We start from the raw sequence: 12927 nt of genomic DNA, 5'->3' as shown, positions 1-12927 counted from the left end.
TTATTTTTAAATGTGCAAATAGCAAAGCCAGGTAGACTAAAAGAAATACAGAAGACATTCAAAGAAAACTTATTCCTCACAGAGAGGATATAATTCTCATTAGATTGGATGATCCTTGAGGGCAGGGACTGTCTTTTGCCTCTTTTTGTATTACTACTGCTTAGGACAGGGCTTGGCACACAGTAAGTGTTTAATAAATCTTTATTGATTAATTGATTACATGGGTTATATTAACTAATTCTGGTTCTTCAACTATTAAATCAGACAACCTTGTAGTGTGGGGGTAAGTATGTTCTTCTATTTGGGTTGAACAAGATGAATTTTAATTTCCTTTTTAATTCTAAAATTTTAAGACAAAAATAAATGTATCATCAAAACTATACTGAGTACAGAGGTTGCCTTACCAAATAGATCATCATTTTTGCAAGGGAATCTTTATATAGAAAAATCATCAATTCTAGGATGTCAGTCAGGCCAAGCTTACCTCTGCTGACTTCAAATCTTCTAAAGGCTGCTGTCACTTGAAAGAGGGTGTCCCCTGGAAGACTTGCTCTGTTTGGCCCCACAGGGCAACACTAGAAGCAAAGGATGGAGGTTGCACATGGTTCTAATTTCAGTTTGTTTCTATTCTTGATAGAGAAATATATTCATAAACTCTTGTGGATTGATTAAAAAAAAAAGAAATCTCTTAATGACACACAGCTTCAAGTGGAAAAAGTCCACTGTGGATGTACTTACTAAATCATGACACTCATTTTTCAAGCCTATTCACAAATTATGCAAAGTTTGGATTGTTGCAGAAATTCAGCTAATAAACTGATATGTTCCTTAAAGGCAAGGTCATTTTTGCCAAGCCATTGTGAAAGTATTCCATTTTTCTACAAATGGGCTCCAGAGTCATTTGGAAGACTTTTTTTTAAACTGGCTAAACGATCCTACTTCTAACCTTTTCAAATGTGAATATGTGAGGATTTTTACACATGACACAGTTCCATCACTTTCAGCAATAAAATCACATAATGATGGAAATATTTCCAAACATTCATTTTCAATGTGCTCTCTCCAAAGTACTAGTTTCTTTCAAAAAGTTATTTCTTTCACTTATTGTTAAAATATCTTCTTCATCTGATAATCACCTTTGATATCCTATATGAGAAATTAACACAGGAATATAACACCAAAAAGTCATTCCCCATTGTATAAATTGTCAACATATATGAATAAATAGCTGTCAAAAGAACAAAAAATACAAACTCTTCAAACCACTTGACAGATTACTCCAAATTACTAATAAGAAAAAAAAAAATAAAAACAATTCTTGAGAATTGATATCACATCCACAAAACTGGCCAAGATGACAAATAATGGAAATAGTTAGAGGAGGTAATAGAAATATAGGCACATATTCATTTCTGACAGAGCTATGAATTCATTCATCTGTTCTAGAAAGCAATTTAGAATTATTCTAAGGAAGAGACTAAACATTCCATATTCTTTGACCCAGACACCCTAATATTAGATACATAACCCAACTAGGCAGCTTGGTGGCACAATGCATACCGTACTATACTCAAAGACAGGAAAACCTGAAAATTAATGTTGCCTCACATTGTTTATTAGCTGTGTAAACATGGGCCAATCATAGGATCACATGATCATAAATTTAGAGTTGGGACCTCAGAGGCCATAAAATCCAATTTCCCTCTTTTATATATGAGAGCAAAGGTCACATATTTAAAAAGCGTCTGAGGTAACATTTGAATCCAGATCTTACTACTCCAAGTCCAGTATTTGATCCACTATTATCACACTTCTTTCAATCTTAACTAGTGAAATGGGGATAATAACAGCATCTATCTCACAGAGTAGCTGTGAAGATCAAATGAAAAAATGCGTACAGTACCTTAAAGTACTTAAAGAATCTTAAAGTGCTACATAAATAATAGGCATTGGTATAAAGAGGGGGGAAAAAAACTACCCACCAAAATATTTATAGCAGCAAGTTTATAGTAGGAAAAAAAAACTGAAAACAAAGTAGATGTCTATCAATGAGGAAAGAGCCAAAGAAATTTTGGTACATGAATATAATTGACTATCACAGTGCCATAAAAAATGGCACATATAAAGAATAAAGAAAAGGGTAGGAAGACTTATATGAACTGATGCAAAGTGAAGCAAACTGAACCTGGAAGGCAATATTCACAACTAAGCCAGTAAATGTAAACAGCATGAGCAAAGTGTTAAAGAGGGTAAAGAGATAAAAAGGGTGCACTTCTCTCTCTTCCTTGAAGAGGGAGGTAATTATGGATAAGGAATACCATATAGACTGTGGAATTTAACTGATAATAGTGGATAGTTATGCTGGGCTCCTTTGTCCCCCTCTTTTTCATTCTTTGTTATAAAGGATGGCTGGGGGAAAGGAGGAATGGAGGGAATTGATTTTTTTTAAAATTAAGTGATATTTACCTTGAAGGGATAAATTAAGTATTATCTACTGGATATTATACTACTGACAGCCATTTTTCATCACAGAAAAGTTCAACAAAAGTTACTTGTCTTTTTGTTAAAATAAAATACCTAACATCTTTAATTTCAAAAGTTCTTTTAAGCACTTGGTCAGAAAATAACCATTAAACACTCTGTTTGGGGAAAAACTGACACGTGTAAACTTTTGGGAATAAAAGTTTCTGGGGAGATTTTTGTTGGTTGGTTTTTAGTAGCACTGGCCAAAAATAGACTTTATTATAAAGTTTACATTTTTTCCCATACTTTTGTCTAGGAACAAATGTTTCTTGCAGGATACTGCATATCTCTTCTCCTATCTTTTTTTTAATATATATTTTTTTATTTTTCCTGTGACTTGCTTTCATTAAATCAAACATTTCAGCTAAGTCTGAAAATGCCCAAACTAAACATGTAAATCTCTCAAAGGGGCATATGGATCTGTGATCCTAGTGCCATATATGTTCCCTCCATTGATCCGAAGATGAACACTAAACATTTATTAAGCGCTAAGTGTCAGACATTCTGCTACGCACTGAGGACACAAAACCAAGATAAAACAGTCCCTGTCCTCAAGCAGCTTATTTTCTCCTTTCAGGGGAGATAAGTACAGAGGTATATATGATCATATAAAATTAATACAAGGGAGTTTGGGGAGGGAGGGCACTAATAGCTGGGGGGGATCAGGAAAGGCTTCCTGTAGAAAGGAGGTAGTACTAAGGTTTGGCATGAAGGAAACGAGGTATTCTAAGGGACAGGTGAGGACTCAGTAAATCCCGGCACAGATGGTAGGTCATGTGTGAATAACAGAAAGGTCAATTTGTAGAGAGTACAGGAGGGAGAATAATATACATGATAAGACTGGAAAGATTAGGGCTAGGTTATGGAGTACTGCATAATGTCAAAAATTTTCTATTTCTTCTTAGAATCAGTAGGGAACAACTAGAGTTTATTTGGTAAGACCATAACATGGGCACATCTACGAATTAAGAAAATCATTTTGGCAGCTATATAAAGGTTGAATTAAAGGAGAAGAAAAATAAGGTGAGGGGACTGATAAAGAGACTATAATAGTCTATCAGAGAAGTGTTGAGGGGCTTAACTAGGCTAATGGCCATATGAGAGGAAAGAGAAATGCAAGAGATGCTGTGGAATAAAATTTGGCAAACGATGAGATATATAGGGGAAGTAAAAAGTCTGGGATAAGGATGCCAAGGTTGCAAACCCAGGTGACTAGAAGGATGGTAGCATCTCGGACACGAAATGCTGAGGGAGTTTGGAAGAACTGTGGATTTAGAGGGAAAGATTTTGAGTTTTACACTGCAGATCACAACCCTATCAATGCCTGTTTATCCTATGTGACTCATTCTGGACCATGGGAAGTGAAAGGGTGAATTGTCACTAGGTGACCTGGATAATGGGATGTAGGTATCCTGGAGGACAGACAGGATTTTCTCAATTGCACCTGCACAACTATTGCTACTATCTAGGTTGTAGATAATTTATGACCTTCTCCAATGACCGATACCTGATACAAAAGGGAAATTTGGGAGCTTGTGAAAATAAGCCAGAAGAGGGAATAATAGGGAAAAATAATAGGTGAATGATATGGATCTATGATGGAAACATGCCCCCATGATCAGCTATCACAAGGAGGATGACAGGCAAGCCTTCTTCCAGTCCTTAGAGTGAAAGACTGTGCACACTCTGGGGTCAACATTTTGAAAACTGATTTATGATTTTATTAGGAATGTGCAAAAAGCCACCCTCTAATTAAATAGTCCAGTGGCTCTAAAACTAGATTTAAGGATAAAAATGTAAGAAAAATTACAAATAGGAGAAAAATGGAAAAGATCTCCAAAAAAAAAACCAAAACACATTTTAACAAACTATTTTCTCCATCAAGGATAGTGTAAAAATGTGTGTGCGTGTGAGTGACACACGTGCACGCACACACACACACACACACACACACACACACACACACACACACACACACACACACTTGAGTCCTAATATCACAGCACCCAAATGTGCTCAGAGAGGAGATATAAACAGTACTAAAAAGGACAAAGATGGGAAAAGCAACAGGAAGGACCAATTCTATGTAACGGAGAGCCACCCTAGAGATGATACAATTCTAAGAACGTGGAGGGACTAATATATAAGATACACGAAGGCTATGAAGGAATTCAGACATTATTAATACTGACAACAGGTAACTGACAGATCATCAATTAACTAACTAGCTATATGCCTACTCTCCCATCTGTACAAAATCTTTATTAATACAGATTAAGGGCCTCCTCAATAAGGGTACTAGTAAGGAATAAGCAAGTCACAATTAATATTCAACAATGATCCACATCTTTACCATTTCATAATTAACCAAAAGATGCAGAGACTTCATTGTGCTTACTGTTTGATTACAAAAAGGCATCTGATCCCACACAACAAAGTGCCATTTACATGTTCTTTTACAAAAAGGTGCCTCCTGTCCATAGATAAAAAGATTCCTTGGAAGATATAAGGATAGAAATAACCCTGTTCAATGACCCTCTGTTAATTAGTGGAGATATAAAACAAGGAGCTGTATGCTCCCCCAAATCACCCCTGTGACTAAGGAGATCCATCTCTGAGCCCAAGTCAAAGAGGGGCTGTCTCTGGATAGTGAGTGAGTGTTCACCAGATGCTTCAGTTATCAGATGACATTCTACTGACTCCACCAAGCCCCAAGATATTACAGAGCCTCCTGGTAGGGATCTATAATCACTCAAAGGAGTTTGGCCTGTCCATCCACATAGGAAATACCAAGAGGATGAAGAATATCTATTACTCAGATTTCAACACTAACATTTTACCAATTTTGGTATGTTAGTGAGACATGTAACAGCACTTCCTCTAAACAATTAAAAACAAGTATCATACAAAGGGGAATAGAGAGAAGACACATGGTGGGTGTAAGCAAGCTACAACCAAAAAAAAAAAATGAGAAACTCCAAAGAACAGGAGCAAAAGGTATCACCAAGGAATTGAACAGTTGAAGGATTACAAATAGACAGCCACAGTGCCCCACTGGAACCTTTGCAAATGTTGGAAGAAGTCTTTCAGCATGTTGGATGGTCCCCATTTGAAGAACTTTTAGGAAGCCTTTGATAAGAGCCAAATAACCGGTACAGACATTAATGAATTTTGATCTCTATAGTGATAGGGACCTTTAAATTAAGATCAGAGATTCAACTGAGTAATTGAGCCTGTACTGATTTTGGAATCAACAAGTATTGACAAGCAAGGCTATTTGAGGCCCTTAAAAAAGGGGGGGCTGAGGGGCAGCTAGGTGGTACACTGGATATAGCTGGAGTCACGAGGACATGAGTTCAAATCCGGCCTCAGACACATAACACTAACTAGCTGTGTATAACTCTGGGCAAGTCAGTTAATCCCAACTGCCTCAAAAAAAAAAAAGAGGCTGGCAGGAAAGTTTTTGTGTAGGAGTCTCCAAACTAACTTATGAATGGAGTTGCTATTTGTTTTTTCAGCAGCCTTGAAGGCTTTAAGGGAAGGATCTGGAAACAAGAAGGATGACTGTTAAGTCACAGATTGTGAAAAAGGAAAAGGTGCAAAGGAGTTCTTACTGAGAATACCGGAAAAACACAAAGGGGACACAATAGAGGCAAACACTTTATGACTTAACAAGAGTGGGGAACCTGTAGTCTCAAAGCCACTTAGAGCCATCTAGGTCCTTGGGTGCAGCCTTTTGATTGAGTCCAAGTTTTACAGAACAAATCCTTTTATTAAGGGGATTTGTTCTATGAAGTTTGGATTCAGTTCCAAGGGCCATACTTGAGGACCTAGGGGGCCACATGTGACCCTAAGGCCACAGGTTCCCCACCCCTGGCTCCTAGGGCAAGTCATTTGGCCTTTCTCATCCTGTTTCTTCATCTGTGAAATGGCCAGGAGACAGTCTTAAATAGCACAAATAACACTAGAGTAGATATAGATCTGGCTCTATCATCAATAAGTTGCAAAACTTTGGGCAGATCATTTCCGCCCAAGGACTCATTTTCCTATCTATAAAATTAGGAAATTAGTGGTCCTTTCTAGTGCACTGAGATTCCATGACATGGTTATCAGTTATGGGTAGAGGCAAAACTACTTCCTGATCTGGTATATCTAGGCCTCAGAATGAAGAACACTGGGGAATACTAACTGATAAAGAGTAAGACTTTCTTACAAAAAATTCTGGTCGTCATGCAGTAAGAAAAATAATGCTTTAACTAAGACCTTCCCATCCTACTCCATTATATACACAAAGATAACAGGAAAGCAAAGAGTATCATCCTCATTCAATTCCTGTGGACCATTACAAAAAACACAGCATTTCAGTGTTAAAAGGGCTGTCAAAGGTCATCTAGTACAACCTATTTCTGAGTAAGAATTCCCTCTATAGCATACATAAGAAATAGTTACCATTTTTTGTTTTGTTTTTGTTTTTTGCTTAAAGACTTCCAGGGAAGGGAAATCTACTACATCTGGAAGCAATTCATTCCACTTTAGGACAGCTCTAATCACTAAGATTTTTCCCAAATCAAGATTAAATTTATATGCTTTAACTTCTACCCACTAGCTCCTCATTCTGCCCTCTGGGGCCATATAAAACAAGTCTAATTCACTTCCACATGAAATCCCTAAAATCGTTTACGATGGTTAAAATGTCACCTTCTTCCACTCCAAGTCTTTTCTTCTCCAGGATAAACATCCTCAGTTCCTACAAACAACTGTTATGTGTAGGACCTTTCCAATTCCAAACTCCAATCCCAATCTTCACCTGAATGCTCTAGGGTTTATCAATGTTCCTTCCTAAAATATGGTGCCCAGAACTGAACACGATACTTCTGATGTGGTGTAATCAGGTAAGCACAGAACAATACTATTAAATCCCTGACACAAGACACTAGCAGCCTAAGATCCTGTTACATTTCTTGGCTGCCACATCTCACACACAGGCAGTTGCCAACTTGTAGATGGGCTACATTCCAAACACTGTTATTTGGTACTCATCTTCCCACAGGAAAAAAAATAGTTATAAAGGGTGGTTAGGTTCCCAAGCCAACATCAATAGCCAATTAAACCTATAGTATGGCTGGACTGCAGAATTTAAGTGCTCCTGGGAAGCAGCTCTGCAATTGTGGTCTTCGATTCACTATCAGTAGGAGCAGGTGTTTCCAAGTCAGGTGTTCACAAATCATTTCTATTTTTGTTGCCCCAGCACAGAGCACAATATCTGGTACATAGTAGGTGTTCAATAAAAAAAAAAAGTGTGTTCTTTTTTTAGACCAGTGTTCTCACTGGTATATGGAAAAGCCAATAAGAAAAGTCTCTCTACCGATACAGAGCAGCACCTGCTCAGCAATGTAAAACTCTTACAGGCCACTTGGCTACAACGAGGTGTAAAGTGACTTGTCCCACATCATAAAACCATTACGTGTCAGTACTAATGGTAGTTCTCTATTCTCTACAGAACACTGCCTCTCAAATTAATATTAGCTGGTAAATAACTATTCACATTCATAACACAATTAGGTTGGCAAAATGCATTCTTTACAAACACTCTTGCAAAAGACAGAGTTGGTGATACTAGATTAGGCCCATTTTACAGATAACTAAGGTTTAGACTTTAGCAAGATTAAGTGACTTAGCCAAAGTCACATAGCTAGCAAGGGTCTTAGTTAGAATTTAAGCCATTCTTCTGGCTTCAAGGCCAGCATTCTTTCCTCTACCACCCTGCCTCAAGAAAGTCTCTGGCAGGAAAGGGTTTGTGGTAAAAATTGTGACTGTTTAGTGTCTGAGTGGATATCCCTTGAGTATATACAGGGTGGGTACATTTAGAGTTCCCTGGATACATATCCTTGTACCAGCCCATATGGGTCTCAAACTTTCCCATGTCCCTCTCTCACCACTCTTTGCCTCCCACCTTTCAAAGTCTCTCTCTTTCATAATTGCCTCCTTTAGAAATTTAATGGCTTGACACCAAGGTTAGGGGTGAAGACAAAGAAGGGACAACGCAAGCAAGGCAGTTCAAAGGTTCATGGTCTCTAGACCAAAAACAGGAGGGGAAAAAAACCCTGTAAAACCAGCTGTTTAAGCTGTATTTTATTACCATTCAAAATACTTCTAGGAAATAAGGCTCTTCTTGCTTCACTTCTTCCATGCAGTGAAAGCACTGGCCACCTTGTTGTTCCCTACACGTAACATTCTATCTCTCAGTTCCATGACTTTGTATAGAATCCCCTCCCCCAAATGACCTTGTATTTATTTTGTGTGTATATTTATATGTATATATATATATATATATATGTGTGTGTGTGTGTGTGTGTGTGTGTATACATATACACACACACAAGTGTATATGTGTATATATATTTATATGCACATGTTGTCTCCCCTGACATAAGGCATAAGCTTCTGGAGAGCAAAACTGTTTCATCTTTTTCATCTCTGTATATTTGTATATACAAATATACCTACTGATAAGCTGGTAATAGCTGCAGAATAAATGATTAGATGACGTTAATTGTAGATTAACAAGCTATTTGTAAGAGCCACCAAAGCATTTCTACCAACAAGGTTTGGAAATCTGATTTTTGAGGAAGTATCCCTCTCTAGATTTCTAGAGGGCATTTATATGATCGATTTATGATACTTTTCTAGTTGCCCTAAGGCAAAGGTTCTTAACCTAAGGCTCATGAAGGTAGTGGTGAGGTTTTTTTTGGTAATATGTTGAAACTATATATGTGTGTGTATATATATGTGTGTGTGTTTGTATGCATCTATGTATATGTATATGTGTGTATGTATGTATATATTATATATTTCAAAATAATTGGTTTTCTTTTTATCCTATGTACTTTATTTTATGTATTTTAAAACATTATCTCCAGGAGAGGTCTGTAGGTTTCACCAGAATGCCTATGGAGCAGTCTATAGGAACAGACACAGACACACACACACACACACACACACACACACACACACACACACACACACACAGGTCAAGAACTCTTGTCCTTGGGCTTAGTCTTAAAGGAAAATACATTTTTGAATAAGAAAAGGAACTCTCTTGGACACAAATTTTTTTTCAAGTACTTATCACTAGAACTCTCCTTTTTCTCCAAATTCTTAGATTAAGATATAAAAAAAAAGTTATATCTTTTGTGGATAACCTATCGCTCTGGCCAGAAATGTTCATCTTTTTAAGACTTACAAATATGTAAGCAGCTAGTTAGTAGTTCAGCAATAGAGCTCCACCTAGAAGACAGAATCATACAAACAGTCTTTTTTTAAGAGCTGAAAAGGATTTTAAGAACATCATCTAATCCAAATTCATCATTTCACTGAGGAAGAAACTGAGGCCCAGAGAAATGAGTTACTACTGCTCAAGGTCACAGAGCTGGTTCTTTAGAAAAATGCCTTTGTCATCTGCCCCCATTTTAAAGGCCTCCTAATTAATTTTGTGTTTTTTTTAAATTCAGAAGTTATTCATGTATTTGCAAGGAAGCATGCTGTACTTGAAATCAGGAAGACCTAACTTTAAATCCATCTATCTTTCAACTAATTTACAGATGAAAGGAATCACAGTAAATCACAGATCCTTGATATATTCATATTTTCACAAATGATAAAATAAAGGACGAAGAAGAGTCTCCCAGTACTAATTCCCACAAATGATTTTTCCCCTAGTCCTGCATAAAGAAGGCAACTTCACATAAATTACCTATTTCAGTTTCAAGAAACTGGCTGAAGGCCTTATAACATGGGTATGGATTATGTAAGGCTTATATATCCTAGAACTCTACAGTTTTCCAACCCTTGGTAAATGAGAGAGGTTTCTACCTAACATAAAGCATTTTTTACATATGACATTAAAACCTCCCTTAAGCAGAACTCATTGTTAACCCAGGGAAAACCTCAGAAGTATAAGATATTATAGAAAGAATATGTGAAACAGTCCAACTGGGCCAAATCATTAAGGGAGCAAGTGAGACAGCCTAGCTAGAAGGGGCTGAAAGAGAATTAGAGGAGGCAAGAGATATGAATTCTAGTCTTGATCCTGCCACTAATAAGAGGAATACCTTAAGCAAGTCCCCTCCCCTCTCTGAGTTTCTCACCTGTAAAACACACATAATAATAATAATACTTACAGTACCTACCTTGAAGAACCATTCTGAGGAAAACAGCTCTTAGTAAACATTAAAGTGCTTCAGAAATGTAAGCTATTATGTTATTATTATTAGATCGTATCTAAAACAGCTTCTAGCCCTAATATTCTATGATTCTACTTTTATGACTATTCTAATCCTCATTATAGTACTAGAATCAAATAATGTTGTTAGAGCTCAAAGAGTGAAGTGTTAGGTCATGCTGTTGCCCTATCCTGTAGTAAGATTGTGAGCTCAAACCCCTGCAGAAGAAGATAAGATTAATGGTTTGGTCCAAGAACAAAATATCTTTATAGCCGAGGAAGACACTCAACCGGAAATCAATTATCAAGCCTTTAATAAATGCCTACTAGCACTGGGCCTTGGGAGCACAAAGACAAAATTAAATAGTTCCCAGTCTAGCCTCCGTGGAGTGAATGAAAGGAACCATTCAGCCAAAGAATTTGGTGAGGGGTCACCACTACCCGGATATAACCTTTTCTCAAAATGCATTATCACTCTCCTTCAGATCTACAAGCAACACAGCCGCAATCCCCCCCACCCCCCAACCCATCACCCCCATGGCGACCTGCCATGTCTGGAATGCAGGCAACAGCTAGCCCAGTTCTCCGAGGGTCAAGAGCTGGGTTTCGATTATCTTTTGACAAATTCATGCACAGAGAGGGAAGATGGGCCAAGGAGAGGGTTAGTAGGGTAGGGATGGAAGCAGCAGCTGTCACGACTGAGAAGAGCTAAACCGCACAAACCCTCTAAATGTTGAGAGAAGAGAAACGCAATTCACCAACCTTGACCTTCTCTATTCCCAGCTCCCACTCTCTCTCCCAGATGAACCTGACCTAGACAATCTCCTGTCCCCCCCAACCCCACCCTAACTCTCTCAAACTCCAAACCTATTCCTGGTCTTCGGAGCAGGTGGGAAAAAGAACTGGGGGATCAAAGGATAGCCAGATGCAAAAAAGCTCAGGTCGACTCCAATCTCCCACCCACCCCCGCCCATCAGCGACAGACAGAGCCCCCGAAGCAAAAAAAGAAAAATGGGGGGGGGCAAGTGTTTTGCAAACTGGCAAAGGGCGGGGAGGGAGAGGGAGGCTGGGGGTGAGGGGAGAAGGAGGATATAAATGCACTAACAATGCAGTAGAAGCAAGACGCCCTGGCCGTTAGACTCACCCCCACTCCCCACGCCAGTCCCTTCAAAGGTTAGACAGCTGGCCCCCTCCACAGAATCCCCTCAACCCCGTTCCTCCCTCCACGGTTCCTCGCCGTCTGCACAAATATACAAACCGGCTCTCAGGGCAGTCAAGGCCAAGGGCAAATGCTCCCTGACTGCCTGCCTGGCCGCCAGCCTTGCTGCCAGTAGACAGAAGAATTGTCAGCCGCGGCGGGAGCAGTTCCCCGAGAGCCGCCGCGGGGACAGCCAGGCTCTGCCAAGCAGGAGCGACATCCTCCCGCTCCCTCGGCTTCTGCTCTGGATGCGACAGAGCAAGCCATCGCAGAAGCAGGCGGGCGGGAGGGCAGCAAGACTGACGGACGGGCTCCCTCCTCCTCCTCCACCTCCTCCTCCTTCTCTTCCTCCTCCTCCTCCCCAGAATCCTTCCCCGAAGGCCCGCACTGCGCATACAAAGGGGGTCTGAGCCGCCGCTCCTTCTTTTACCTGGGTGTTTGCCGCAGTTCTGCCGTGGCGGGCGCGGGCACGGGCACGGGCACGGCCTCTTCGGGGCTGCGCAGTCTCCTGCCTCTGTCTCTCTCTCGCCCTCCAGAGCGGACACTGCAGCAGCTGCAGCTCCCGCCGCCGCCGCCGCCGCCGCCCCTCCTCCGGGCACCGACCGCTCCCCACGCCCCCCTGCTCCCAGCCCGCGCCCTACCCGGCGCGCGCAGGCCCGGGCTCCGGGGCTCAGCCGCTCGCCGCTGCAAGGTCTGACTTGAGTTGTCTGCAGTGGTTTCTCTTTATTGCACCGTGCCCCCCCCCCCGCCTCCTTCCACCTCCACTCCAGCCCCTAAAATGTTAGGGGGGGGGGGGTTGAGAAGGTAGGGTAATGAATGAAAGGGAATGGGAGGGGGGCAAGAAGCTGCCAATCTGAGCACAAAGACGCCATAAAGCGTCTGTGGGTTTCCTGCAGCATTTGCCTTTGAAGACCACCGCCTGGCCCCCACCCCTTCGGAGCGCGAGCGCAGCTCCCTCTGCTGACCGAAGGGACGAAGTACCAAC

The 12927-nt window shown here is 40.3% G+C and overlaps 1 protein-coding gene across 2 annotated transcripts in view; it reads right to left on the bottom strand.

The window, feature by feature from the left end:
• RNF144A (ring finger protein 144A) overlaps window positions 1-12693 on the bottom strand; it is a 155381-nt gene extending 142688 nt beyond the window's left edge. Inside the window, exon 1 of one of the 2 annotated variants that reach the window (XM_020992627.2) lies at window positions 12373-12693. The gene's annotated coding sequence lies outside the window, so the exon portion shown is untranslated. The remainder of the gene's footprint in view (window positions 1-12372) is intronic. The other variant, XM_020992628.2, reaches the window with a different exon arrangement.
• Between the last annotated feature and the right edge of the window lie 234 nt (window positions 12694-12927).

The sequence above is a fragment of the Phascolarctos cinereus genome, unplaced genomic scaffold (genome assembly GCF_003287225.1).
Source record: "Phascolarctos cinereus isolate Bilbo 61053 unplaced genomic scaffold, phaCin_HiC Scaffold_2;HRSCAF=192, whole genome shotgun sequence".
NCBI classification, from domain to species: Eukaryota; Metazoa; Chordata; class Mammalia; order Diprotodontia; family Phascolarctidae; genus Phascolarctos; species Phascolarctos cinereus.
Note: the sequence above shows the minus strand (reverse complement) of the source record. Positions and strands in the feature narration are given on the sequence as shown.